This window comes from Zalophus californianus, chromosome 2 (assembly GCF_009762305.2).
Source record: "Zalophus californianus isolate mZalCal1 chromosome 2, mZalCal1.pri.v2, whole genome shotgun sequence".
NCBI classification, from domain to species: domain Eukaryota; kingdom Metazoa; phylum Chordata; class Mammalia; order Carnivora; family Otariidae; genus Zalophus; species Zalophus californianus.
The window spans coordinates 119,298,307-119,325,675 of NC_045596.1; the positions used below are offsets into that span (position 1 = coordinate 119,298,307).

General features: G+C 39.2%; 1 protein-coding gene across 1 annotated transcript in view; it reads right to left on the reverse strand.

Moving 5' to 3' along the window:
* INPP4B (inositol polyphosphate-4-phosphatase type II B) overlaps nucleotides 1-17,815 on the reverse strand; it is an 808,823-nt gene extending 791,008 nt beyond the window's left edge. Inside the window, exon 1 of the mRNA XM_027599073.2 lies at nucleotides 17,589-17,815. The gene's annotated coding sequence lies outside the window, so the exon portion shown is untranslated. The remainder of the gene's footprint in view (nucleotides 1-17,588) is intronic.
* Between the last annotated feature and the right edge of the window lie 9,554 nt (nucleotides 17,816-27,369).

Sequence of the window (27,369 nt, forward strand, 5' to 3'; positions counted from 1 at the left end):
GGAGAATCAATGTTAAGAAAAACAAAGGAGGAATTTTTTAAAGGAATAGTTAACACGATCTGATATTACCAAGTGGCCAAGTGAGATAAAGACAGAGAACTACCTGTGGAATGTAACACAAAGTCTCTTAGTGACCCTGGTGAAAGCAGTTTCATTGGAGCTGTGAGGGTAGAGATCAGACTTCAGTGAAATGGGAAAGTATAGGAAACTGTGAACATATCTTCCAAGATAATTGGCTGTCCCGTGGAAGAGAAACGAGGTTGCTGGAGTGGATTATGCAATAGAGAGGGTGTTTTACTCTTTTGAACATGTGAAAATCTTGCCTGTATTCACTGCTCATTGGAAGGAGGCAGAGAAGTAAAGATATGAGATAAGGAATGATGGCCATGTAGAGATCCCTAAGATTTCATGATAAGATAAGTTGTGTGTAAACGTGTGGGGCTTAGTTTGGCCATCCAGGAAGGAGGAGAAGATGGTGACAAGATGTATGAGTGGAGTTGATTGGTGGGGAGTTGTTAAAAATAAAGCTTGTATTGGCTTCCACTTTTACTAGAAATTAGTGGTGAGAGAGCCTTAGGGTACATCCTCCCCTAAGAACATTTTCCAGTGCCTAACTTTGATGCTGGTCACTCCAGTAGAAAATTCAAATGGATGAGCAGAAGAATCTCATATCTACACATAGATATTAATTCCACCAGATCTAGGTCACAAATTGCGTGGTGGTTCCATGTAGCAGAGTCCTCAAGTCTCAACCAAGGATATGGCTTCACATTAGTGGCTCTATTTGACTCTACAAAAGTTGTTAGGAAGACAAGCTATAAGGAGAAAATAAAGCAGTAAGACTGCAGCTCAGAGTACTGTTGAGCAAAGGAAATGTGAGTTGTCTGCTTTTGCATATTAAAACATTAATCTCCCCATGGGGGAGCAGCTCCAGCAATTTCTCTGCAAATGTCTTCTACAAGGATTCACAAGGGTGAAGAAAGACTTCTCACTATCCATTAATTTAAAGAACATGGTTCATACAGATCCCCTTGTGCTTTCAGTGAATTATGATCAGGCTGAAAACACCAATTCCTCTAGTGTTTTTCTAAAAGCATTTTTTCCTCTTCCCAAGATTAAGCCTCTATGTTGGGTGATCTGCAAATGAACCTCCCCATAGAGACCGGCAAACAAATCTGCAATGGTCACTCAAGGTTAGCTCAAAACACTGTCTTCCTTTAAGAAATAGAAAATTTTTCATAGAATGAGATTTAATGTATGCTTATCTTCATGAAGAGTTGTCACCCAAGGTGTGCTCATTTTCTTCAAATATATTGTTCATACAGTGTAGATAAGGTCCCACTGGTATCTGTACTATAAGTAGCCATGGTACAAATAAACCTTGGCAACATTGGCACCATACAGTATAAACAAATCCCTCCTAAAAATAAAATATATTTTGTGCTCAAGATATACCTTCTAAGACAGCAGGAGGGAAAAACAATCCAGCCTGTACAGTGGTTTTTCTACAGTTAGCTGCCAACTTCTATAGATGGCTTTAACCAGTGCATTTTACAGAGGTTAACATTTATTTCTACTTATGTGGAATGTTCTGAGTAGAAAATTCAGTGACAAGTAAAATTTTTAAGTGTGCCCAATGCATGTAAAATGACCTTGTAAATGAAGCACATTGGATTCTAAGCTCTCATGAAAAACACAGCAGATGTTTCCTTCCACCTCCAGATATTATATATATTTATATTCAATGGATTGATCCAACCAGAGCTAAATAGCCATTTGCCCATCTAAAAGAAGAAACAAATGGCAAAGGGAATTGTCCTGCAAATACATACATTGTTTTTAGTCAGCTTTTCTCTTGGATTGGAATCATCTCCTTCACCCTTCACGACCACAACTGGGAGAGCACAGCTTGCCTCTGGCACCATGGCTGCAAGCCACCCTCAAGAGAGCAATCATTTTCTTTTCCTATCAGTTGAAGCTCAGTGAAGAACATCCAACATAGAACTAGCAAGAAGAATGCAAGGCTTCCTCTTACTTCTGCTGCTGATATTCAAAGAGTCAAATTGCAAGAGTGGGGTCCTTAAGAAATTGGCTCAGAATCTTCGATCTACCACTTCCTAAATATGTAACTAGAGCATGTCATATTTCCTTTCTGTGCCTTAATTTTCTCACCTGTAAAATGGGAGTAACAGCAGTGCCTACCTCATACAATTGATGGGAATAAATGTGAGTAAAGCACTCTTATTGTTCAATAAATGCTAGCTATTGTTATTTTCAGCAGAATAGAGCACATATGTGAGTTCCCATGGGGATTTTTTTTCCAATTTACCAAAACCTTTTATGCTGATTCTCATCGATAAGAAAGGTGTGGTTAAAAAACAAAACAAAACAAAAACTAAAAATTACTCAGCCTCAAAAAGACAGAAGTTCTACCTATAGTTTGTAATTGTTTTCCATATTCCACTTGCTGAAATGTAATAAACATTTAACTGGCCATATTTTTTTAATCAGTTTTCTATTTTTTTAAAAGATTTTATTTATTTATTTCACAGAGAGAGAGTACAAGCAGGGGGAGTGGCAGGCAAAGGGAGAGGAAGAAGCAGGCTCCCTGCTGAGCAGAGAACCCAATGTGGGGCTCTATCCCAGGACCCTGGGATCATGACCTGAGCTGAAGGCAGATGCTTGACCAACTGAGCCACCCAGGTGCCCCTCAGTGGGCATACTTATACAGGCTCTGGTGCAGCAAATATCCTCAAGAAGCGTAGACCATATCCAAGTCAATGTGCTTGGTAAGTGCCAAGCACATGGCAGGCCCTCTACAAATGTTCATTCCCTTCTCATTTCCCTCACTTTGTCCCTCGCCGATTCTTATAAATGCACCTGCATAAAGGAGCATACATACGTGTGCATGCGTGCACTTGTGCGCATGCACACACATGCATGCTGACTTTTCAAAGACCAGATTCTTTCCTGGGATAGCAAGAGCTTTACTAATAGATTAAAGTTCTTCTAGAAAGTACCATTTTTAGGCCAGCTATTTTATTATGCCATTTCCTGTCCTTTTCAAACTCTAACACCTTTAACAGCACAGTGATTTTTCTCAGGTAGAATAAGCCCCATTCTGCTGATTATTCATTTATCCAAAAAACATTTTTGAGGCCTATCATGTGCCATGCATTCTACTGGGTATTGGGGCCAAAAGATTCTCCATCCTTGAGAAATTAGTAATCTAGATGAAGAAGCCATATAAACCAAACAAAGACACAAAATAAAAATACCAAATGAACAAAAATCAAATAAAGAGACCAAATTAAAAAATAAACAAATAGGGGCACCTGGGTGGCTCAGTCGTTAAGCGTCTGCCTTCAGCTAGAGTCATGATCCCGGGGTCCTGGGATTGAGCCCCGCATCGGGCTCCCTGCTGGGCGGGAAGCCTGCTTCTCCCTCTCCCACTCCCTTTGCTTGTATTCCCTCTCTCGCTGTATCCTTCTCTGTCAAGTAAATAAATAAAATTGTAAGAAAAAAATAAACAAATAAAAAATAAATTGCATGATGAAGTTGATATAACTGCACAACTATTCTATATGTCCAGACTTTATGTATTTGTGTTCAGCAAAGGAACCTCCTTGTTTTCATTGATTGATCATATTGATATGATTGATGTGATCAGTAAGCATATTTTTAAATGTGAATTTACAAAAATGCATCCATCTTAATATTGTTTTTATATCACTTTATATACTAGGATTTCATTTAAAATTCTCTCAAAAGTTTAGAAAATATTGTCAGATAACTCTATTATCTCAATTCCTTGTTCATTCATATAAAAATAAAAAGTATTAACCATAGTAATAAAGGAGCTTGAAGACTTACCATGTTCTGACATGGTACACTCTACACTCATTATATTTAATCCTCATAACATTTTTGCAAGTGGGTGTTAATGAACCAGTTTATAGATAAGGAGATTATGGTTTAAAACTCATCAGAGTAGACTCTGAATTGTTTTTGAAAACATTTCTTAGCTATGCCCACAGATAATTCCTTAGCCCTCCTCCATTTGGCAGGAGGAAATAACTGCATATTTGGATGAGGATCTGTACTAGGTTCTTAATTTTCACAAAATAAGGCCAAGTCTATCATTCTATTTTAACTCAAGTTTTAAGCTATAAGTAACCATAGAGTATAGTCAAACCAAAACACTACCAGAAAACATAACATTGAAGTATATGTTACCTTTTACAAGAGCTTTGTTTTATGTGATAGTATACATAAAGTATAACTTGAGGACTATGTAATCCATTTGGTTTTGGTTTTGTTTTTTTCAAGTTTAAAAGCTATATAAGCTCAAATGCCTGCAAGAGTCAGGCAATTAACACACATAAGTGGAGTACGAAAACAGGGAGCAGTAGAGACTGTTGCCATCTGAATAGACATACCTCATCTGAAGACAGTTGAACTCAATTTTTTTTTAAAAAGTGTGTTACCCTGCTTTGTCTAAGGCTTTAAATTTTTTAAAACATACTTGTGTTTTTGTCATTTATTCTAGAAACCTTAGATGGCTGCTACACAAAAATGAGGCAATTTCACTTATTATACCTATGGAGTCAATTAATTACATTTGTAATTAAAATTTTTTTCTTTAAAGATTTTATTTATTTATTTGACAGAGAGAGAGAGCATGAACATGGGGAGGGGCAGGAGAGAGAGAAGCCGGCTCCACACTGAGCAGGGCGCCCTACATGGGGCTCAATCCCAGGACCCTGGGATCATGACCTAAGCCAAAGGCAGAAGCTTAACCAACTGAACCACCCAGGCACCCCGAGGTTTTGTTTTTTAATGAGCCTTTTTTAAGTTCTTAAAACCTAAATATAAACTGCTTGTAGAAAGTTGAATTACTTTTATTCCCTTTCAAATTTTTTTTAAAGATTTTATTCATTTATTTATTTGACAGAGAGAGAGAGACAGCAAGAGAGGGAACACAAGCAGGGGGAGAGGGAGAGGGAGAAGCAGGCTTCCCGCCTAGCAGAGAACCCGATGCGGGGCTCCATCCCAGGACCCTGGGATCATGACCTGAGTCGAAGGCAGACGCTTAACGACTGAGCCACCCAGGCGCCCCCTTTTAAATTTTTTATTAGAGACACAGAGAGCACATGCACACATGCAAGTGGTGGGGAGGGAGGGGCAAAGGGAAAGAGAGAGAATCTCTAGCAGAATCCCCGCTGAGTGCAGAGCCCATTCATCACGTGGCTTGCTCTCATGACCATGAGATCATTACCTGAGCCGAAATCAAGAGCTGGATGCTTAATAGACTGAGCCACCCAGGCACCCCTGTAATTTAAAAATTTTAACTAAAAATTAAATTAGCTAACTTGGATAAATTTGAATAAATATATCTATTAAAGAGACTTGGCCACCTGTCCCTATCCAAGATGAATGTAGATAGTGTCCTTGGTTACATTTAGGGCTAAAATCAAGTCCTATATAATCGTTCTGGGTATAGGACATAATAATAGGAAAATAATTATATTAATAGTTATCAATATTTTTAATACTATGCTTTTATAGCATATTTTGTGTCTTTTTTCCTATACAATCCCACTTAATTCTCACTACAAATGTATGGGATACTGCATGGAGCACTGGGTATTATACGAAAACAATGAATCATGGAACACTACATCAAAAACTATTGATGTAATGTATGGTGATTAACATAACATAATAAAAAAAACAAAAACAAATCTATGGGATCGTTATTATTATCTGTACTTAATAGATGAGAAAACAGGCTCAGATAGATTACAATGACTTTCCCCAAATCACTATGGTCTAGATTTCGAAGAACAAAGACCTACACCAGGTCTTTTTAATAAACGCAACAGTCTTTTCAATGCAAAACAACTGCGTCTAATGCTAGAATATATGGAGCCAGAATCAAAAACATGCACGTGACAGAAAGCTGCTATTCCTACTTGGATGGATCCAGAGCTCTTCTATATTGGGCCTCTCCTCAATACCTCACCCAGACTATCTGGTGAGAGCCTTATAATATCAAACAATTGCTCAAATAATTGCTACCTTTTTATCCAAAATCATAGGATTTGGGTAGTGATTATAAATTTCCCAATATATATTTTCCTACCTAGAGCACTTCAGATCTTGCATTGGGTAGTATTCATATTATCAAATTTAATATTTAAGGCATACTACTTTTAGTCAAGCTCCAAAATATATCTTTTACATTATTATTGAACTGCTCTAAAAGCTCAGTATCTCTATACATGGTTTTACTGTAAGCCATCTCAAATCATTTTTAGAAGTATTCAGGGAATAAATTATGAATAAATAAGTATAAGTACATAAATAAAAAATATTGAGTTTCTGCCAACAAAGGAAAACTTGAGTACAGATTTTGTATCATTTTTATTCATAGAATGTTGAAGTAACACTTTTATAACCAAAAATTGTCTTTTCTTTCTACTGAATACAATAGATTACTTAAAAACTTACACCTATTACTCTCCGTATATTTTTCACCATGTTTGTGGAGATAAGATGATCAACCATGCCATTTGCTCTAGTCTTTCCTGACTTTAGTCCTGAAACTCTTCAGTCCCAAACAAATGAAAATATTGGTCATCCTACAATGGAGAACAGAAATAGTTAAACTAAAGGTTTTTGAAGGTGCCTTCTTGAACCAAAGCTGTATTTTTCAGTGAATTTTTATCATTTTTATTATAATTAGTGTTTCTGTGCTGGAAGTAGATTACAATTTCTTTCCTACATACTGTCTGCACTAGTCTATTTTTTCTCTCACATATTCTTTCTTAGCATCATATCCCCCAAGAGATTTTGACAGGGAAATTTCAACAATTGGTAGAAAAAGTCTCTTGAGGCTTTGAGAGGATTTTTATCACTGCTAGTGCATTGTTGCTTCAAGCATTCAACTAAAAAGAAATATATAAACCTAGGCATGGAAATTAGAAAATCTTAACAGAAGCAAATTATAAGCTCTTCTCTTGCTGTCATTTGTTGTTGAGCTCTATGATCTAGCCTATGAAATGAAAAGTGGATGTTACTAGAATCAGATTTGGTGACCCAACCATGGGCGAGCTCTTGCAATTTTAGGCAGGGAAATGAACATAGTTCTCACTAAACCCTAATACTTGTAGCTCGTATATAATTTACATGCAAAATTCCACCGTACAGAATTGTCCTTGGAAATAATAAAACTGGAATTGGAAGTATAGATGAGCAGGCCTGAAGACCCCACGCACACACATAATACTTCTCCTACCTATCTATTTGAAGCTTCCCGAGACACATCACCAGCAGAAGTAGCATCCATTAGCCTGAGATAAATAAGTCTTCCCTCCAAGGAAACCTGGAGGACTCAAGTTAGTAAAAGCAAGACTTTTTCTTCTGACTGATCCCAATAAACAAATTGTTTAACATACCATAATCAACACAAGAGAGCTGGAATAGATAGCTATAAAGCACTTAAGAAACTCATAAATTGTGCATATGAAAATACTTCCAGATTTCCACTCTAAAAACCTGTATAACCAGAGTATAGGCACAGGTGAATAAGCTATAGGTTCAGGCTACTTTTCCAGCCCCACCACCTTATTGTAATGGACCCAAATTGATGATCTCAGAGGCAACTATGTTGGATTTGACAACTGGAAACCAAATATCAAACTGAGAAATGTTTGCTGCCTTGTATGCTGTTGATACACAAAGTAATACATATTTTTGGACAATTTGATGATATCTCATTAGAAAGCTGTTGAGGAAGTTGCACTATTATTCATATTGATGTTTTAAATATTTATACTAAAGGTATCTTCTTGGGATAATTTAAGTACCATGATTTAAACTAAATAAATGTTTAGAACAAGGTTCTAGTCCAGTAATGGGGAAGAGAAGCTTTCAGGCCTCCTGGGTCCCTCCTTCCAGGGAGGCCAACGGCATCTCTCTGTCAGTTCATATGAATATGAATGAGCAAAGCTAATGTGGGCCTATGGTGCATAGGACAGGCTGTATTATTCCTTGGTCAGTTTGAAGAGTGAAACATGAGAAAGGAAAGTATTTCGGCAAAATAATTGATGTCTAACAGAAGCCCTTACATATAAGCATGAAAAATTCCCCAAATCAAAACTTTACTGAGAGACACACCAGGTTCCTGGATAAGAAGACTAAATCTTGTAAACTTGCCAATTCTCCTCAATTTCATTTATATACTCAACAAAATTTCAAGTAAAACTCCCAAACTATTTTGGGGACAGCTTACCAAATATTCTCAAATGAGTCTGGAAGAAATATCAGTGAGAATCTTAAAAGCTACACATAAACACAGAAAAAAAATCAAAAAGAAGAGGGTATCAGTTTTACCAAATATTAAGCAGATAAAAACATTTAAACCTGTGTGATATTAATAAAAGAATTGACAGAAAACTAGACTAAGTATACCAGAACCGGAAACCCGCTATGAAAGAGTGTGTATGCTTACCTCTACAATAAGACAATATATGATATGATGTGATAGAATGACAAATAAATGGGGAATGAATGGATTATTCAGAAACTGCTGCTGGAAAATACATAACTATTTTTAGGAGATAAATCAGCTTAAGTCTTATCTCACACCATATACCATCACAATGTTGGGTGGACTCAAGAGAAAAAAAACCATTGAAGAACTGGATGTAAATTTAAGGGAAGGATAATTCAGGGAAATTTTAATCTGTTCTATGAATGAGAAAGTATTATCTAAGCAAAACAAGCAACAGCAGAAATATGACATTCAACTTCACTAGACACATGTTTTTGACTTTTATATGTTAAAGAAAATAAGAAAGCAGTATAGATGACATCAATGACAAAGAAACAGGGCTCCTAAATCATAAAGGACACTAAAACTGATGAAAACCAAGGTCCCAATACACAAACTGGCTAAAGGTAGGAATCCATATCAAAAAATAAAGTATAAATGAAAATAAGCATTTCAAAAGTGTTCAGCCTCACCTAATCAAACAATAGTACAAGAAGAAGGTAGTACTTTAAAGCCTAGATTTAAAATAAAATCAACCACAGGCCAGGACCTACCACTTCTTAGTTGCCTGACCTTGGATAAGTCACTTCACCTCTCAAAAAATAAGTTTCCTATTTTAAAATGGGATGATAATATTGTTCTCCTCTTAGAGTTGTTGTAAAGATGAAATGAGATAATATAAAGGTTTTTCATGATGAATGGCCTATAAGAGATGCTCAGTAAGTGTTATTGTTGTGATTATTGGTGAGGATATTGGTGGTGTCATTAACAGTCATCTTCACCTTTCCCAATAACAAGATTAAAAAAAAATAATATCCCTCAGTGCTGGTGAGGCCGGAGACATAACTTACGTTCTCCCAGGGAGAATGGAAATGGATACAATCGTTCTGGAAAGCAATTTGGCAATATGTATAAGAAGTTTTTAAAAAGCTCATACCCTTTATCCAGCAAACTACTTCTAGAAACCACTCCTAAGAAAACAGTGAAAAATATAGACAAGGAATACCAGAAAATGAGGTCATACAGGAAATATTCATCACCGTGTATTAACAGTAAACGAGGACGGTGGGCAGTAATGTAAAAGTCTAAGTTGAGAGAATAAACAAATGATAATGATCCATAGCCCTAACCAACAGATAGCAATTAAAAAAATGATAGAAAAATAGTTTACGGGCATGGAAAAGGTGATTTTCCTTTGTATTCACTGCAGTAAACCAGAACAGAGCCTAGCACAGTACCTGGCACATACTACCTGGCACATTGCTCGATCAAATTCTAAACTGAATTTAACAACAGAATTCTAAGTGGAAAAAAAAATCAGATCACTCATTTTCACACACACACACACACACACACACACACACACACACACACACACACACACACACAGGTTAATTTCAACTTTTGTAAAAGAGTCACAGGAAATCCTAGAAAGAAATACGATTAAATGTTAACAATACTGTCTACAGGTGATTTTTTTTTCTGACTCTTTAGACTTGTCTCTACTTGCCAAATTTTTTTCGGCAGAGATTTTTTACATTTATAATCAAGGGGGAAAATGAGTAGGAAAAAAAAAAGGAAAGAAAGAATCCCAGAAATCAACTAGAAGCCAACTGGCTCAATTATTTCTCATTACACTATTCTAAGTATGTACCATTCTTCACTCCCACCTGAATTTAAAATGAGAAATGAAAATATGAAGAGCATGAATAAATTGGGAGGCAGCCTTAAAACATAGTTCAGGAAAGAAAACATTATAGTAAATTTCAAAAATAAAGACAAATAGCATGTGTCTAATATTTTCTCCCCAGATAATTTATACATATGAAGAATATGGCATGGAATATAAACCCTTTCAATACCAATTACTTGTTTTCTCTACAACGGAATTATATTTTCTCTTAGACACATAATGTCAAAGATTTACACAGTGGTTACTACCAATTTTTTGAAATCTGAATTGTATTTATTTAAAATTCTAACTCTACACAAAATCTATTAGGTATATTTTAGGATATCCATGATATTCTCAAAGAAGAGGACCAATTTCTCAGATTCCCATATTCTGAAACACACTCACCAGGGATAATTAGCCCTAGAAAGTGAAGTGCCATGTTACCTGGAGCACAAAATCACCCAGAGGTATAACCTCTGGGCCACTGGCTAAGCTCATTCACTGAAAGGCCAGTTTCCAGGACTGGGTGATTTAAATTCATACTTCAGCAAAACTACAGATTACTATGTCATGTACCTTTAAGAAGAATGGTAAAATCTTAACTCATGCAAACTGAATTCTTGCATGCCAAGGGTCTGCTCTATTTCTGCCTCTTTAGAAGTAAAAGGTTAAATAAGAGAACTGTGGTGATAAGGTATGCAGACAGTCAACATTTGTCTTAATCCAAGAAGCCCAATGTAGCCATTGGTTTATCAAGTATGTACTAACCACCTAACATGTTTAAGGAATATTGCTACATACTTCTGGTGATTAAAAATATATATGAGATAGAACCTTAATTGAAATTCATTCCCTAATTATATAAAGTCTGCCGTATTTTCCAGAAACAAAGTCAAGAGTTTAATTTACCTAATGCCAAGATTTCAGACTTTTTAAGTGAAATATGTAGTGTTTTAACTGCAACAATTATTTTTTAAATTGTCCTTCATACAATACCTATTTTTTGCTTTTATGGGTTTGTTTGCTTTTTTTTTTTTTTAAAGATTCCATCTATTTATTTGACAGAGAGAGACACAGTGAGAGAGGGAACACAGCAGGGGGAGGGGGAGAAGCAGGCTTCCCGCGGGGCAGGGAGCCCGATGAGGGCTCGATCCCAGGACCCTGGGATCAGGACCTGAGCCGAAGGGACTGAGCCACCCAGGCCCCCCTACAATACCTATTTTTTGTAAATAACTACTTCACAAAAGTATTTCCTTTGATATAATTTCTAGGATTTGATTTCAAAAACTCAAGGGAGGGGAAAAGCGAATGGGACTGGATGACACAAGAATAGCTATGATTTGACAATTGTTAAAGGTGGCTGGAGGTACACGGGAGTTTGTTGTTTTATTACATTTGAAATTTTATGTAGTAAAAAGTTTTTTTTTAAAGAAGTGTATTTCTTAATTATGTCAATTTATGTTGATTAACTTGTCCCTTGGTGTCTAACCCCACAGCAGCCACGTCCAGTAAACGTGGCTGAAACGCCTACCAAATTGATCCTAAGGAACTTCCAACCAAGTAGCTAAACAATGCAGAGGTCCCATTCTGGTGCACCGATGATGGAATAAATTAATTCTGCCAAAACCCATAATTTAATCATTTAGCCATGATATCTAGATTAACCAAAAAAAAAATGGTATAGATAAACTTCAGCTGTCCTAATAACCAGTAAATTGTAGTGCTACATAACTAATCCAATTTGATCACTGTGGGGGCCGGGCCATACTATTACAGAGGATATTAGGGGATCTACTGAAGCATCAGTATGACAATCCGCACTTTTTTTTTTTTTTTTGCATTGTCCCAACAGCAATGAGATAGAGAAAAATTAACAATCACAGCCTTCAACCCCCTAGGAAAAAAAGATGTTTTTGCTCAGCTTGTGTAGTGAGAGGATTAAGATTAAAATACAAACAGTTAATATGATGTCTATTTTAGAATGGCCATATGGTTTCTTTCCTATCATGTTCACTTAATTTTCCCTTTCCTTTTCTCCTATTCCATCATAAGCAGAATTCTGGCGTATGTAATTCAATTAACTCCTAACAATCCCTCATGTAAGCAGACCCCACATAAAACAGAGTATGTTAAATATTACAATCAAATCCTTAAAGTCTTACAAACAATAGATCTTCTAAATATGCTGCTAAAGGTTTAGGTGCCTGTTTATTTCAATTTCATTAACACATTCACAATATAAATAAATTCTGTTTAAAAGAAAAGCTTTAATAATGAATATACTGCAATTGAAAATGACACAAGGCTACTAAGCATTGCACACTGCCACCTAGTGCTAAATGTCTTTTTAACTCCAAATGCACAATGAATGTCTTCAAGAAAGTGGAAATGTTCTATTTTAAAGCAAATTTATCTAGAAAGATAGATTTGAAACGTATTTATTTGTAATTAATTCAATATAAGAAGGCTATTAAAAATAAATGAAATTACACATACCATAAAATCAGCCCTGTCTCATAAATTTATGTAAGAAAGATCTGATTAGATTAGTAAATATAAAAAGCTACAGGTTTTGTTAATGAAGACATGAAATGTTTGGGGTTTTTTGTTACTTTTTAATACTGTTCATCCAGTATGCAACATATTCTATTATGAATGTGATGTATGCTGATGACCTAAGTGGAATATGTGTTTAGCTGGCAAGTCTGATATACAAAGATGTTTGAAAAGGCATCATAGGATGTTAAAAATCACTAATGATACTTGCAAGCTTTCTTAAGGACATAGTTATAATCTCACCTCATCTATAGGTTATAATTTCAATTTCAGATGCCACTGGTTTTTAGTTCTACTTTATTTTCCCAGAGGTGAATAATTTTTTTGTGTTTCAGTTGTGCTAATCACTAGAGGTCATCTCCGATCTTTTGACTAGAAAAATAAAGCCCCATGAAAATGAAATGAGATCATTTGAAAGACTAGATTAAATAAAGGATTGCTATAGATGAATTTGCTATGGTTAGGAAGTATATTTTATTAGCTTCATTGTATTCTGCAATGGTAGTCCCCAGTTTGGTCTACTTAATACACATAACTACCTATTTTAAGAACTGAAGTGAAAAGTGAAAGACTCATATTTTGGTCAATTAAGTTTTTCATAGTGAAAAATAATAAGAGGGTTTCTTTAAGCCATTCTACCTAACTTTTTCAAAATCACTTCTTTTTGAGAAACATCAAAATCTCAGGTTCTCCTAAAGTACTTAAAGTTTATAAATAAAAGATATATTAAAAACAGTATATGGAAATTTTTATGAATTCTACTTTTAGCTTGATCTCGGAAGATACTTTTCAATGTTGTTGTTACTCCAATAATTCAAAATCAGCATGAGTATTAAGGCTGCCTGTATATCCTATAAACTTTTCCATCCTTGGAAAAGGATGGACAATAGAGAATGTCATTCAGTGACTTCAGCATTAGGCTTGTTGTATTGTTTCATTTTAATAACCAGAAGAGCATGGAAAAATAGACAGATGATAGACAAATGGATGAAAAGAAACAAAGAAGCGAGAAAGCGAGACAAAGAAGGAGGGAAGGAGAAAGAATTTTTCCTTTAAGGGAAGTGTTACCTCCATCCCCTTGAAATCACTAATTTAGATAATTCCCACAGGAATCTTTGATCAAAGCCACATGATCTAGAAAACTTCTCAAGATTTCCTTTAATCAGCTTAACAAAATGACTACTGCCAAGTCTATTTCACTTAGTTCTATTAAGGCTACTTTGAGGCTCTTAGGGCTATTTTGAGGCCTTCACCACATAATCAAGATACCTAGTTGATAAGGCAGCCCAAGGCAGAAGAAAGATTTACTCTAAACATCGCAATTTAAGAAACTCAGTTTGGAAAACATGATTTAAGAACACATGTTGTATTGAAATCCAACTCTTCACACTATGTTGGGATTACATCTATCATGACATCTCAATGTCCAGTAAAAATTAAAGTCGAGTAAAAAAATCTGCAATTGTAACTCCTAGATATTCCATTGGCCTTATGGTATATCAACTATAACAAGATAATTCCAGGAAGTAAGATAGTGGTTACAACTATGCCTCGTATAAGAAAAACCACTGCAGTTGCAGATATATACACAACATGGTTCCTATATTATATTATTATATTATATTATAGTTATATTACCATAAAACTCCAAAAACTTTTTAAAATTCTCCTTTTAATTTACAAGGTAGTGAAAATGTATAAAGTAAAGGAACTAACAAGTCTTGATTCAAATGACAACTGTGCCTGAGACTCTGAAGACTCCTTAGAATTTTCTCACACATCTTAGTGTGTTTTCTAGATATATATAGCATTTAAAGTTTTGGAAAACAAACACTGTGTATTTGCACACACACACAAAATGCGATTGTAGCATCATCATTTGGATTTACCTAAAAATAAATGTTTAAGCTGAAATTATTTATCTAATAGCCTCATTTCTTAAGCCCAAATATGGAAGTATGTATATTTATGAGTGTGTCCTAAGGAGGTCTATAATCAATAATTTCTATCTCAACATAAAAAAAGTAGTAACAAAATGGCCTATGAAGCAAATTCCCTAGGGCTTTAGAAAGATGTTACGTACTTTGAACTGAATGTTAACACTTAACTTGAGATTATTTAAAACAGCACATTTCTATCTATTAGAATCCCCATGGTTATGAAAGACAAGAACTTATTCCACAAAGATTACAAAAATTATGATATTTGTATGTCTAATATTAGTACTGGCTGGGATTGCACACTGTGAAATAAGAAAATGTAATAGATAATCAGTAAGCATTTCACTCACTAATTATGATTTCATAATTTTTTTAACTTTGTATTCTCAAATGTCAGATACTTATCTGGAAACTGACATCCACTTGGTTGCTAAGAGATATGAGATCAGTTTGCATTTTTTTCTGTCTTTAGGAGAATTGCTCTCTTGGGTTTTACCTCAAAGTAGTAAAAGTTAACTCTGTTACCCATGTGGGGACTTATACTACTTGTACTAAAAGAAACTCCCAAATCTCAGAAAACAAATGAATTACTCTCAATTTGCGAAATTTAAAACAAATATCTGTTTTTTTCCCAAGCTTAATGAGTTTCCATTTCATGCAACTAAAATAAAATAGCATTGTTCTACAATCAAATTTAACAGATGAGTTTATGAGTCTTTTCACAAACATCTTATGATAAATGAAGTCATTCAGTCAATTGGTACTCCCAAAGTAAAGCTCAAATCCAACATTTCAAAAGTATTTTCTGCCTATAACTTTGACTGTGTGCTTCTTTGAACAACAGGGGGACAAGACCAAACTTGATCTATCTGGGTTTTCTTATGCTTTATGGAAAGATCAAAAGCAAAACACAGTCATAAATATGTGCATTCTAACTGGTCATTAGTTTATCACAAATAACATTGATTTGCCTAATCAAAGAGAATATTCTTCCAAAATGAGACCCATATTTCAATCAACACGTTTCTTAATGACACTGAGCATTTAGACTCTCTTCACATGTAAATTTCATAACCTTTCAAGGACAATCTTCTAAATCACATTTTAAAGAAATACACTGAAAAAGCATTCCACTGCAGTAACATTTTACATTACTATAAATGTAAGGTTTAATTTTTAACACCCGTGTACTTATCACAGAGCCATTGATCATTTACTCTGACTTATTATCAGTGTTTTACTGGAGTATATGGAAAAGGAACACAAGATAATGTGTTTCTCTACTAAGTGAGACAATGCCCACTTGCCCAGTCCCCTTTTTACTCAACTTCTTGCACACCATCAGCCAGCTGCGATCTTGGTGATTCCTTGTACCTCATATGCTGCTTTAGCAGTAAGTCAGTTTACTATGGACCCATTAAGAAAATTCCTGCTACAAGCAAGGTCTTTGAAATGCAGTTTTACACCAGTGAAAGGGCTATCTAGTGCCCATCTTGAGGGGAAAAGAGATGAATTTATCCTCTGTCTTCTGGGCTTTTACTGATTTATAAACTCACACCTTTATAAACAAGTTCTGTCACACAGAGAGGAAGGAGATATGCAAACTGTAACACCTGGAGACATAAAATGTAATGACCTCAAATAACACATCTCAGAAAGAGGGGGCGGGGGAAACCTGGTTCCAGAGAAGAAGAAAAACAAAAGAGGCAAAGGAGCGAATCTGCACCATTAAACAACAACAACAACAACAGGAGTAATAGGAAACCCTCCCGGGTTTTTCCAGTAAGTTTTGTGCAGGAGCAACAACCACCTAATCAATATGCACATCCTCACCCTCATAAAACCTCCTGTCCCCAGACAGAAACTGCGGGTCCCTCTCCACCGTGTCGTCGGGGGCAGAAACCACCACTCAAAAGGAAGGAGATTTCAGAGGCGTAGGGAGGGGCAAAAACAGGTATGTGTAGCTCCAGCATCCTCATCTTCCTCCCAGCTACAAGCCTGAAAGTCCGCCCAGAAGCCAGCCCTGGCTCCTAGACACCCTTCTGCCTGGGCCCTCCCTGCCAGGGGAGCGCGAGAGGTTGCGGAGCCCGCAGCGCAGTTTTCGGACTCCAAACAATGACCCCACCACCACCACCCTCCTTCCCCGTGCCTTCACCCCAGGCCCTCGCTTTCTAACCCCTTCTAGCGAGACCTCGTTGGGGTAGGACAAGCGATGCTCCTCAGCCAAGAGGAGACGCGCCGGGCTTCTCTGCGGGAATGAGTTGCTGGGGGTCGGGTGGGGGTGGTCATGGAGAGGGGCTCTTTAGGAAAACCCAGGACATGGGGCGACTGAAACCTCAGTACCAGTCACCCTCGCTCCCACCCCCACCCCACCCCTTGCCTTAAAGCCGACTTCTCCTGAGGCTGGGGGCGGCAGCGTGGCGCGGCCGGGATGGGGATGAGAGAGAACCCCGGGGCCACCACGGCCTCTCTAAAAGGATTGCGCAGGTGGGCGCAGACCTGGAAGGTCAGCGAAGCCACAGCTCAGAGTTACCCCGGGCCCAGAGAGTGTGAGTGTGAGCGAGAGGGTGAACCCGCGCGCTCGCCGGGCCGAGGGGCGCTCGGCGGCAGGGCAAGCGCGGTGACAGGGGTACCCCGGCCACCGAGGAGAGACAGCTCACCCACCCCGGCGGCGACAGGGCTGCAGGGGCTATCGGGGCTGCGAGACTGGGAAACTTAATGCAAAACAGACAGCTTCCTCCGCCAGGACGTGCCCCCGCGCGCTCAGACCCGCTCCAACGCCTCGCGAATCACCCACCATCACCCACATCACCCTGCAAAAATCCCCACCGAGCCCTCGGATCCCGGGCGGGTTAATTACCTCTCCCGGAGGCGGAGTGGGGGGCGGCAGCAGCAGCAGACACTTTTAGCCTGACTTTCCTGCGTTCGCTCGGGAGCGTGTGCACGCCGAGCAGGAGCTGTAACCTGCTATTTATAGACCGGAGCCTCAGCACCCGGGGCTGAGAAGCAGGAGGAAGCGAGCAGGCGGCGGCGGCGGCGCAGGGCGCGGGCCGCGTCTCCTCGAGGCTCCCGCGGCTCCCTCAGGCGCCCGGCTCCGGCCGCGCTCGCCGCTCGCTCCCCGCCCTCCCGCCCGCCCCGCCGCGCGCGCCCCGGAGAAGTTGTCACCAGCGCGGCAGCCTCTCCGGCTGCTCACACGCCCCCTGGCACAATTGCTACTTTCTCCCCCCACCCCCACCTTCCCTGCTCCTCTTCCTCCTCCGCCCGTTCCAAGCGGTCTCCTCCCAGTGTCACCAGCGGCCCAATAGGGGCGGCGACGGCAGCGCCAGTCTCGCAACTGGCGCAGCTCGCTTCCCGCTACTGATGGAGTGGAGTTGGTACCTCGGCCGCCCAGCCCTAAATGACCCAAACGCGCTTGCTCCGTGAGCTGACACCCTACACCTCGACCCTCTGCAAGCGGGGACGGTCGCCCAGCCTGGGCTGGGGGGAGCACAGCTGCAGAGTGGAGGTGAAGGGTGACCCGGGGCCGCCACGCTGAAACGGGGGCCGGAAAAACCACAGGGTTCTTCTCTAACGGGCGGGAGAAGGTGCCCCAGACCCCGGCCACTGGCAGCGCCGGCCCAGGCTGGGGGTGAGCGAGAGTGGGAGGCGGTGTCCCCCGTGCCCCGGACTTCAGCCTGCCACCACCCTGGGACCCGTCTCTCTTGCCACTCCTCCGCCTTGGCCCGGGTAGAGGTCTGACGAGGGAGACCTGGGCACTGACTGGGCCTCCAGCTCGAGGCAGCCCACCGCCACCCACCGCCAGCCCCCACGTCGCGGCGGGTGCCTGAGGCCGAGCTGCTCCTAACCCGCGTGTGACACGCCTCTGGCAACCCGAGTGCGTGGGGACAGATCTGCACTCTGCGTGTTTGGGGTGTCAGGAAAACAGGGTACGTAATCACGCAGTCTGAACGGAGACTAAAATTCCCCCACTTCCTAGCCAACAAGACCACAGTGGAAGGCACGCAGCCTGGTTATTCCGGGCTGTGGGGTGTGGGGCAAATGATTCTCTCCATCTGCGCCTTACAGGTGCCACCTGGCGGTTCTCTTGCAGAGGTTTTATCTGAACTGCTCAAAGATAATGGGAAGGCTGGTAACGCCGAGCTCCAGTCCACTCAGGCATCCTCAGCCTCTCCCTTCCCTAAGAGTGCTTTATATCCACATTTGGAGTGAGAAAGCTAGTACACATGAGTTACATTTGCCATGCAGGAATCCCGATGTTAGGATGGTGAAGTCGATTTGGGTTAAGTCAGCACTTAACAGTTACACAAAGTGGGAAGTTATTGCTGCCCCCAGCTGTCACCCCTGCTGTCATTTCCTGCATCTAGGCAACCATTCACTCCATAAACATTTAACTGCCACCAGGTTATAAGCTTTATCTATGAGAACAGAGACTTTGGTGTTTTGTTTGTCTGTTTTTCCATCACTTTTCCTCAGAGCTTGGAACAATGCCTTACATGTTGTAGTTTCCATAAATGTTTATGGAATAAATTAAACACTATGGGCCAGACACTGTGCTTGGCTTGTTCTCTCCCTTAGCCCCTGCAGCCCTTCCCTTTCCCTCTCTTCAAGCTTTTTCTGCTATGCCCAGCCACCATCACATGTGAGCTAGAAGGAAAGAAGAAAAGTGAGGGGCTAACAGTTCAGGCAGGCCCTGTGGGGATGTGGATCACATTTGAGGAGCCTGTACAGTTAGATTTCTCCTGCATGGGGCAGTGCTGAACACACCCATTTTTGGAGAAAAAAAAAAAGACTATGTCATACTTGGGGCTTGAAACAATGGATAAATTCTGCTAATAGAGATCTGCTGGCAAGATGATACAACTTTCTCATTGGGCAACAGTTTCAGCCTTTTCTTAAAATACAGAAAGATTGAAAGAATATCAGAACATCAGGGTGCCAGAGCTTTGCTACTAAACTGGAAAGATGTTTAACATATTTGTCCTCTAACTTGAAATGGAGCTCTGTGTGTGTGTGTGTGTGTGTGTGCGTGTGTGTGTTTATGAAGACTGCCACAGTGCCAGAAGTACTAAACTGTTCCTTTTAAAAGACAGAGTTGTAAAATAGATGTGGCTGATGTCTTTATGGAAATGAACACTTAAAGTGACATACCCAGAAAACGCTCTTACAATTAAAATCCAGACACAGATCATGCTGACCTCGACCTTTCACAGGGCTGCTGAGGAAAATATGATGTACCTGTGTACATCTTCTAGAAGTTTAAATTCTGGGGGGAGAGAGGGAATCAGGGAGAAAGACAGGGAGAGAGAGGGAGGGAGGGAGTCAGATACATGTACCACATGACATTTTAAAAATCCATCAATCAGCCTGATAGTTACCTTTTTTAGTTATTTGTTGTTTTCTTTAAATAAGCCTAGAGGCTTCAGATGTTTCTGTGGTTTATTAAACTCATATTTAATGAACATTCACTTTTACAAACCTTGAACTTTTAGCCACTTGTGCCCCCCAAACATAATTCCGTTTGCCAATGAAGGACAAAATATTTTTCATTTCCTTTTGAAATATCTCTGTATGGCCAGAGGTAAAAAACATGATTCCCAGTAGTTACCTTGCTGTCTAAAGCAATAAAATCAAGCCAGGATCTGCAGGGCTGGTGTCACACCCTCCTTTTTAGTGAAGTAATTCATTCATTATTCCTGGAGATTTCTATTTCCAGTGAGCTTGGTATGGCACAAGGAGGACTCTATACTTTTGTGATCCTTCACTATTAAAAACCTATAAAAATATAGCCAAGTATGACAGAGGTACTTTTTCTTACCACAGTTGTTTATTTCTATTAATGATAACTTTGCAGATCAAGTCATGGTTTTCATTCTAATTTTGAAAAATTAACACTGGAAGAGTTAAGCTTGGATAATCATACATTAAGGTCATTTTTACATGAGCATGCGTGTGTGTGTGTGTGCATGTGTATTTAAATTAAATTAATGGGAAATGTTATTAGAAATAGAAATTTGACCCAATTTAACTAAAAAGGAGAAACCATTTGTAAAGGTACCAGGCTACCCATGGAACCAAAAACAGGAATGCAGCTGGGCATCCGTGACAACTTGGCAACAGGGACATGCCATTAGGACTTTATCTCTCCCTCCTCCCCAACCATGCTGCCTGCTCCATTCTTTCTGCCCCCCCTCCCCAGACAGACCTTCTCTGCTTCTCTGGTGTGCACTAGGTTCCATGGTCACTCACAGCTGTTGAACTTCATAGTCTATGGGCCAGTTCCAAATCTTCAAGGAAGTACCATGATTGGCCCAGGTGTTGTACCCCAGTCCAGACAATCATGGCCAGGAGATAGAGGGCAAGTTACATTCTCCTGGCAGCTACTATAGTTAATCAGGGGGCTGGTAGCGATGTGTTGAGACAAGATGGAAAGGATAAAACTTCCCAGAATGTGGGGAGGAGTATAGGTCACTCCTGATCACTGCTAACTCCTGATCCTGCTGTTCCATAAATACTGGCACAAAAGGCAGAAGAAACACAAGGAGCAATGACTTCTGTGTAAATGCATATGGATGTTTAAATACCGAGTGAGGCAGAATGCCTCTTACTGATCGTGGTGCTCTAAGATGACTTGTCCTAGTGGAAGTAGTTATATAGTTTTATGATCTCTTGATGTGGAACTGGATGACCATGAAGAAGGAATCAAGTATTTCACAGACAGTTTACTTTAGCTTCTTTTATCATGGCAAATTAAATCAGAGATTTTTTTTAAATGAAGGAAATGAGTGTGATACCATTTACATTTATTGAAGATAAACATTCTGTTCTCATTTACATAATAGCTACATTTCTAAAATGTTTATAAATCATATGTTTGAAAGTGAATCATATTTCAAACATAACAGGGTGGTGAATCTTAACATTTTCGTGGTCATGAACCCCTATGAGAATTTGAAGAGAGCTGTGGACTCTCCCCAGAAAAAAATACGAGCAGATGCAGACACATTTGTGGTGACATGATATATGACATCTCTACCTTAGTCCCCTCTTACATATGATTTCACTTTCCACGGTGTCAGTTACTCAGCCTGGAAGCAGGTGATCCTCCATCTGATATATCATCAGAAGGTCAGCCGTAGCCTAACACTGTGTCACCAGGCCTACCTCATTCCCTCACTTCATCTCAGCATGTAGGATTTTATCATCTCACATCATAACAAGAAGGGCTGAGTATACTGCAACAGAAATTTGAGAGAGTAAGAGACCACATTCACATAAATTTTATTATATTATGTTATAATTGTTCTATTTTATTCTTACTTACTGTTGTCATTATTTCACGGTGCCTAATTTATAAATTAGACTTTATGGTAGGTTTGTATGTATAGGAAAAAACATAGTATATATACAGTTCAGCACTATCTATGGTTTCAGGCATCCACTGGGGGTCTGGAAGTATCTCCTGGGGATACTGGAGGTCCACTGTACTTGAGATCTGAAACTTTAAACATGTTTCTTTTTCCTTCCTTCAATCACCCCCATTTGAACAAGTGAAACAAAGACTCCAGATACAAAAGATTCAAATGCCCAGTAAGCATAAGCCAAAAACTTGGTTGAGGGTAGGGTATGCTGGAGCCTATGTGAACCTAGGGAACAAGTCCCCTTTCCACCCACTCCTGCCCCAAATGAGCCATAAATGAGCTGTAGGTAGGAAAAGAAAACAGAGCTCCTAGAAGGACGGGAGAAAATTGCAATGTGGAGAAGGATGTTTTATTAGTTTGCTAGGACTATCATAAAATACCACAGACTGGGTGGCATAAACAACAGAAATTTATTTCTCATGGTGCTGGAGATTGGAAGTTCAAGATCAAGATGCTGTCGCGGTTACTCTCTCCTAAGGCCTTTCTCCTTAGCTTGAAGGTGACTACCTTTCTCTGTGTCCTCACATGGTCTTTCCTCTGTGCGCAGCACCTCTGGTGTCTCTTAGTGTGTCTAAATTTCTTCTTTTTATAAGGACAACAGTCATATTGGGTTAGGTACCACTCTGAGAGCTTCATTTTAACCTAATCACTTCTTGAAAGACCTTTCTCCAGACACAGTCACATTGTGAGGTACTGGGCTTAGGGCTTCAACATATGAATTTGAGAGGACACAGTTCAGCCCATAATAGGCATTGCATCAAACTCCAGAATGAGTCTCAAGGTGGCGGTGGGATAGAGATCTCCCCTTTATGTTAACAGGGCCCAAGAGTAAAGAAATTTGTATCCAGCTATCCTACTGGAGTGTTTTGAGAATCGCAGTTGTAATAGAAGAACCCAGAACATAAGGGTGTAAAGTGGAAATATAAATGCTAGTATGCCTTATCTAGATCCTGAAGGATTCTGGCCTGTCCAACCCCTGGGTTTTCTCATGGTGCCTACTTAGTAAGGATAGGGCCCCTGTGAGCTGTAGGAGGTATGGAAGTTAGTTGGGAGAGAGGGCCAGCCAACAGGACATGGAAGAGGCCACCTGGGAGGGCGACCACATAAAATACCAAGGAACAGTGTGGCCTCTTGACTGGTGTTGCAGAGATGTGGCCACAATTCCATGGCATTGCACATAGCAGGCATGGGACCAAGCAATGACCTCAGAATAATCAGAGCCTATTCACTAGAGCAAAGTTGTGCTTCACTCATGCCCAGAGAACAAAGACCAAGTCACCTCTTTGGAAAATGAGAGAGGTCATCAACAATCAGACATATCTCCCAGTATCACAGTGCTTCATCAGTCTCCTCTGGACCAGTAAGCTACCCCAGATGGAGGGAGAAAGACGAAGAGAGGGAGCAACAGTATCTCAAACTGGGTAAGTTTTAAACCCATTGGGTAAGTTTTAACAGGACTAAGAAAACTAAATTATCTGTTTCTGAGTACAAATGGGTGCTTGTAAATTAATTTCATTGTAGAAAAATTATGTTCCACTTTTTATACCTGAGATTTACAGACTCTACTGACTTTTAAGACTATATCCCTTACATTTCTTGTTTTTAATGAATTTTCAGAAAGTGCACTAATCCCCCAGAATAGCATCTATGACTCCAGATTGAGAATATTTGCCCCAGGGGATCTGGTTCTTTAAATCTGGTTGTGTGAAAAATCTTTTTAACCAAAAAATACTGCTTATATATATAATTTTCTACTAATGTATTATTTGAAATTCTATTTTCTTAAATAATAGAATCATAAATGGAGAAATTACAGACAATCACTGGGTAAAGATAGCTATATTCAAGGAGTAGAGGTGACAGTATTATGCTGCTTCACTTCAAGAAATATAAAGTTTTTTTTTAAAAAAAGTGCAAAAGTCATCTTCAAAAGCAAAAATATCTTTTTTTCTTCCTGTCCCCATTTTCAACCAAATACTTTTTTATTATCTAATTATGTTACTAATGGCATAAAATGAAGGACAAACTTACATATCAGACACATTTGTAGGAACTGTTTGTGGTAATCAGTGGCATTGATTGGAGCAACTAGTACTTTCCAGAGCTAAGCCCACTCTCTGAATATTTTGTTACATTTTGTTCATTGGTGTCTCTATCACTTAAACAGACAAATATATCCTTCTCATCCTGGTTTCAACAATTTCTCTACATCCAATCTTCCTGACATTTTACCATGCTAGGTCTTTTCTCCATGGTATAATCAAGTTTTACCATCCCTTAATGACCTGATCTAGGCTGGAATAAACCAATTTTGATCACCAAAGTGAGACAGAATTGGATCTAACTTTATCCCCCAGTAAAACCTATATCTCTGGAGATGCTCACCATCAAGATGTCATTTGTTTATCAAGCTAAGATGCGTGCTTCAGGATCAGACAAATTAGAGATCCAATCATGGTGCTCATTCATCAGTTGTGTGACCTTTGACAAGTGCCTTAAAATTTCTGAGTTTCTTCTTCCTTATCTATAAAAGGGGATAATAGTGCTTACCTATAGATTGACCATGAAAATACTCTGGAACACTATAAGGACATGACATGACCTGGCATCCATCTTGTACAACTTATCTATCCAATCTCCCCTTGCCAAGACTGAAGAAGAATGGACATGGAAGAGACAAAATCATTATGAAAACTAATTTGTATGTTCTAGGCTAGCTATTTCACCATTACCTATGACTAGACATTAGTTACAGAGATATTGGTCAGCACCTATGAAAAGTAACACAGTTCTAAAGAATCTGGCTAAGGTCTGTGCCATCTGAGAGAACCTTCCAGAGAACTTCCCAAATATTAAGCCAAAGTGCCGTGAAGGAAACAACAGAAATCAAATCTGGTGGGAAGAATCAGAAAAATCTTCATGAAGGAGGTGATGTTTGATATGTGAGGGATTTCCGGAGATAAAATTGGTAGGAATTCCACCGGGAGACATCTGGGCACTGGAATAAGTGAAGTCAACCTGGTGAAAACCCTCATCCCACAGGGTCTGATTAGAACATAATCTACTCTGAGAAGACCATCCATTTAATCCTGTTCTGTTCTTCCCTAGCACTGCAAACCTTCCTCAGCTGTATCACTTACTGCACTGGATTTGTTTACCCATGTGCCTCCTTCACTGGGTCACAAGCTCCACCTGAGAGTACAAACCGTGTTTTATTTATTTATTTATGTAACAGATGTTAAGGTTCTGGAAAACTGAGAACTTGAAACCTAGGGAATTTTACATTTAAACATTTTTAAGTCAAATTATATCCAACTTGAACTTCTCACTACACTTGCTAAGAAATCTGTCAGTTCTTAGGGTCTGTTGTATCTCTTTTGGACCTTCTGATGAGACAGGGGTTTTTCTCAGTCGCGAGGCAACTTCTGACCCATGATTTTTCTCAGCACCTCTATATTCCTCACAGGATCAACAGGAACTCTGGAATTCCACATGGCACATGAAGATCATGGGATGTCATTACCCATCCATCTAGAACCTTCCTCTGTCAGTGCTCTCTAACATCCTACCCTAGGCTGAGTGTAAAACTTCTCTGAGATGCACCATGTTTGGGGCACTTCAGAATGTATTTCAACTTATCTACTTTCTCTCCCTTGCAGATTTACCCCTAAGGGGGAAGAAGGACAACCGTATCCATTTTCCTGTCCTTTTCTCATTTCCTGCCCTTTCTCCCTTCCCAGTTTTCTACTTCCCTACCCTATGCACCAAGGCTTCTATATCATATCCTCCTCTCTCTGGTGGCAATCGTGTTTCTCTTTCTTGGGACAACAATGCCAGAGAAGATGCAGAGAAAGAATTTGAAGAGAACTTGAAGAGAAAATTCATCTGTGTTATTTCAAAAATACTATCACATGTTATACTAATAGATGAACGAGTGTATGAATGTGCACGCATGTGTGTGTGTGTGTGTGCGTGTGTGATCACTAACCTTTTGAAGACTTTTGATATTTCAGAGTAACTTTTCTTTTTAATATACAATGGAATATTGCTTTCTACAACATATCCAGAAAAATAAAAAGTTACAGATTTTCTTCTTTGTAAATAGAATATAAGCTTTTCACATAGAACACACTGCAATATTCTCTAAGGTGAAAGCTGGGAAATCATTATAGATAGCTCAAAAAATGTTCTTCCTTTGAAACACTGCACTTATGGGTAAATAGGATCATTTGAAACCTTAGGAAATGGTTGAGAAAATTCATCAATGTGAAAAGACAACCCAAAGACAACCATTTTATTAGGTCTAAAATGAAGTAACCTTTTATAGGACTGAGTTTCCGTTTCATGAAAGTTATAACGAAAACAAATGAGTGACTCATTTTATGCTTTCTATAATATAAAAATTAAAACCTCCTTGTCTGAGTTAACATTTTCTGGTTTTGTAACCAAAAGCTCTAACTGAGAGTAGATTTAAGTGTTTTAAAAAAACAAAAACAAAAACAAACAAACACCGAAAAAGCTTGGTAGATGGGGTACTCAGAAGTGAGTGGAAGCAGGGAACAGGTGAACACCACTATTTTAAAACTGTGAATATTTTACCAGGTACTACAAATGGAGGATTAATATGAAAAATGTGGTCAGATTACTTTTTATTTGTGGGGGGGGATACTTTGCCGGGTCTTTGTAATGGTAAAGCCAAAAAGAATATTATTCTCAAAATAGTGAGGAAGCAAAATAGCTGTACATAATAGTGAAAAAAAAAAGTTGTTTTTGTTCTAGGCTCTAATTAAATCTCTGAAGATGATTGTGTTTCCTGGAGGCAGGCTTTGAACTGGGGGTTAAGAGTGGTGGATGAGAGAGAAGCTAGATCTGTGTCTTGCTGGATCTCAGAAGGTTGTGGGACAACTGAACTCCAGGCAGGGAGCCCATGATCAAAGGCACTTCTCTTTCAATGATGCAAAATGCTCCCTGCATCATGTTGGCAAACCAAGCAGCGTCCCCTCTCCACCCCATTCGGTCTCTAACCCCACATCCCAGCGACCTTATGAAAGGACACGGCCTTTATATCGTAGCAGTCCCAAGAAGTCATCTTTTGTTTGTGTTCTCTGTTGTCATTCCTTTGTATACCCACCATTCATCTGTGAAGTTAAACACACTAGCAGAATCTCAGCTGAGACTGGGGGACTTTGTTCCTTCCCAGGGTGGATCAGGAGGGCAGCAACA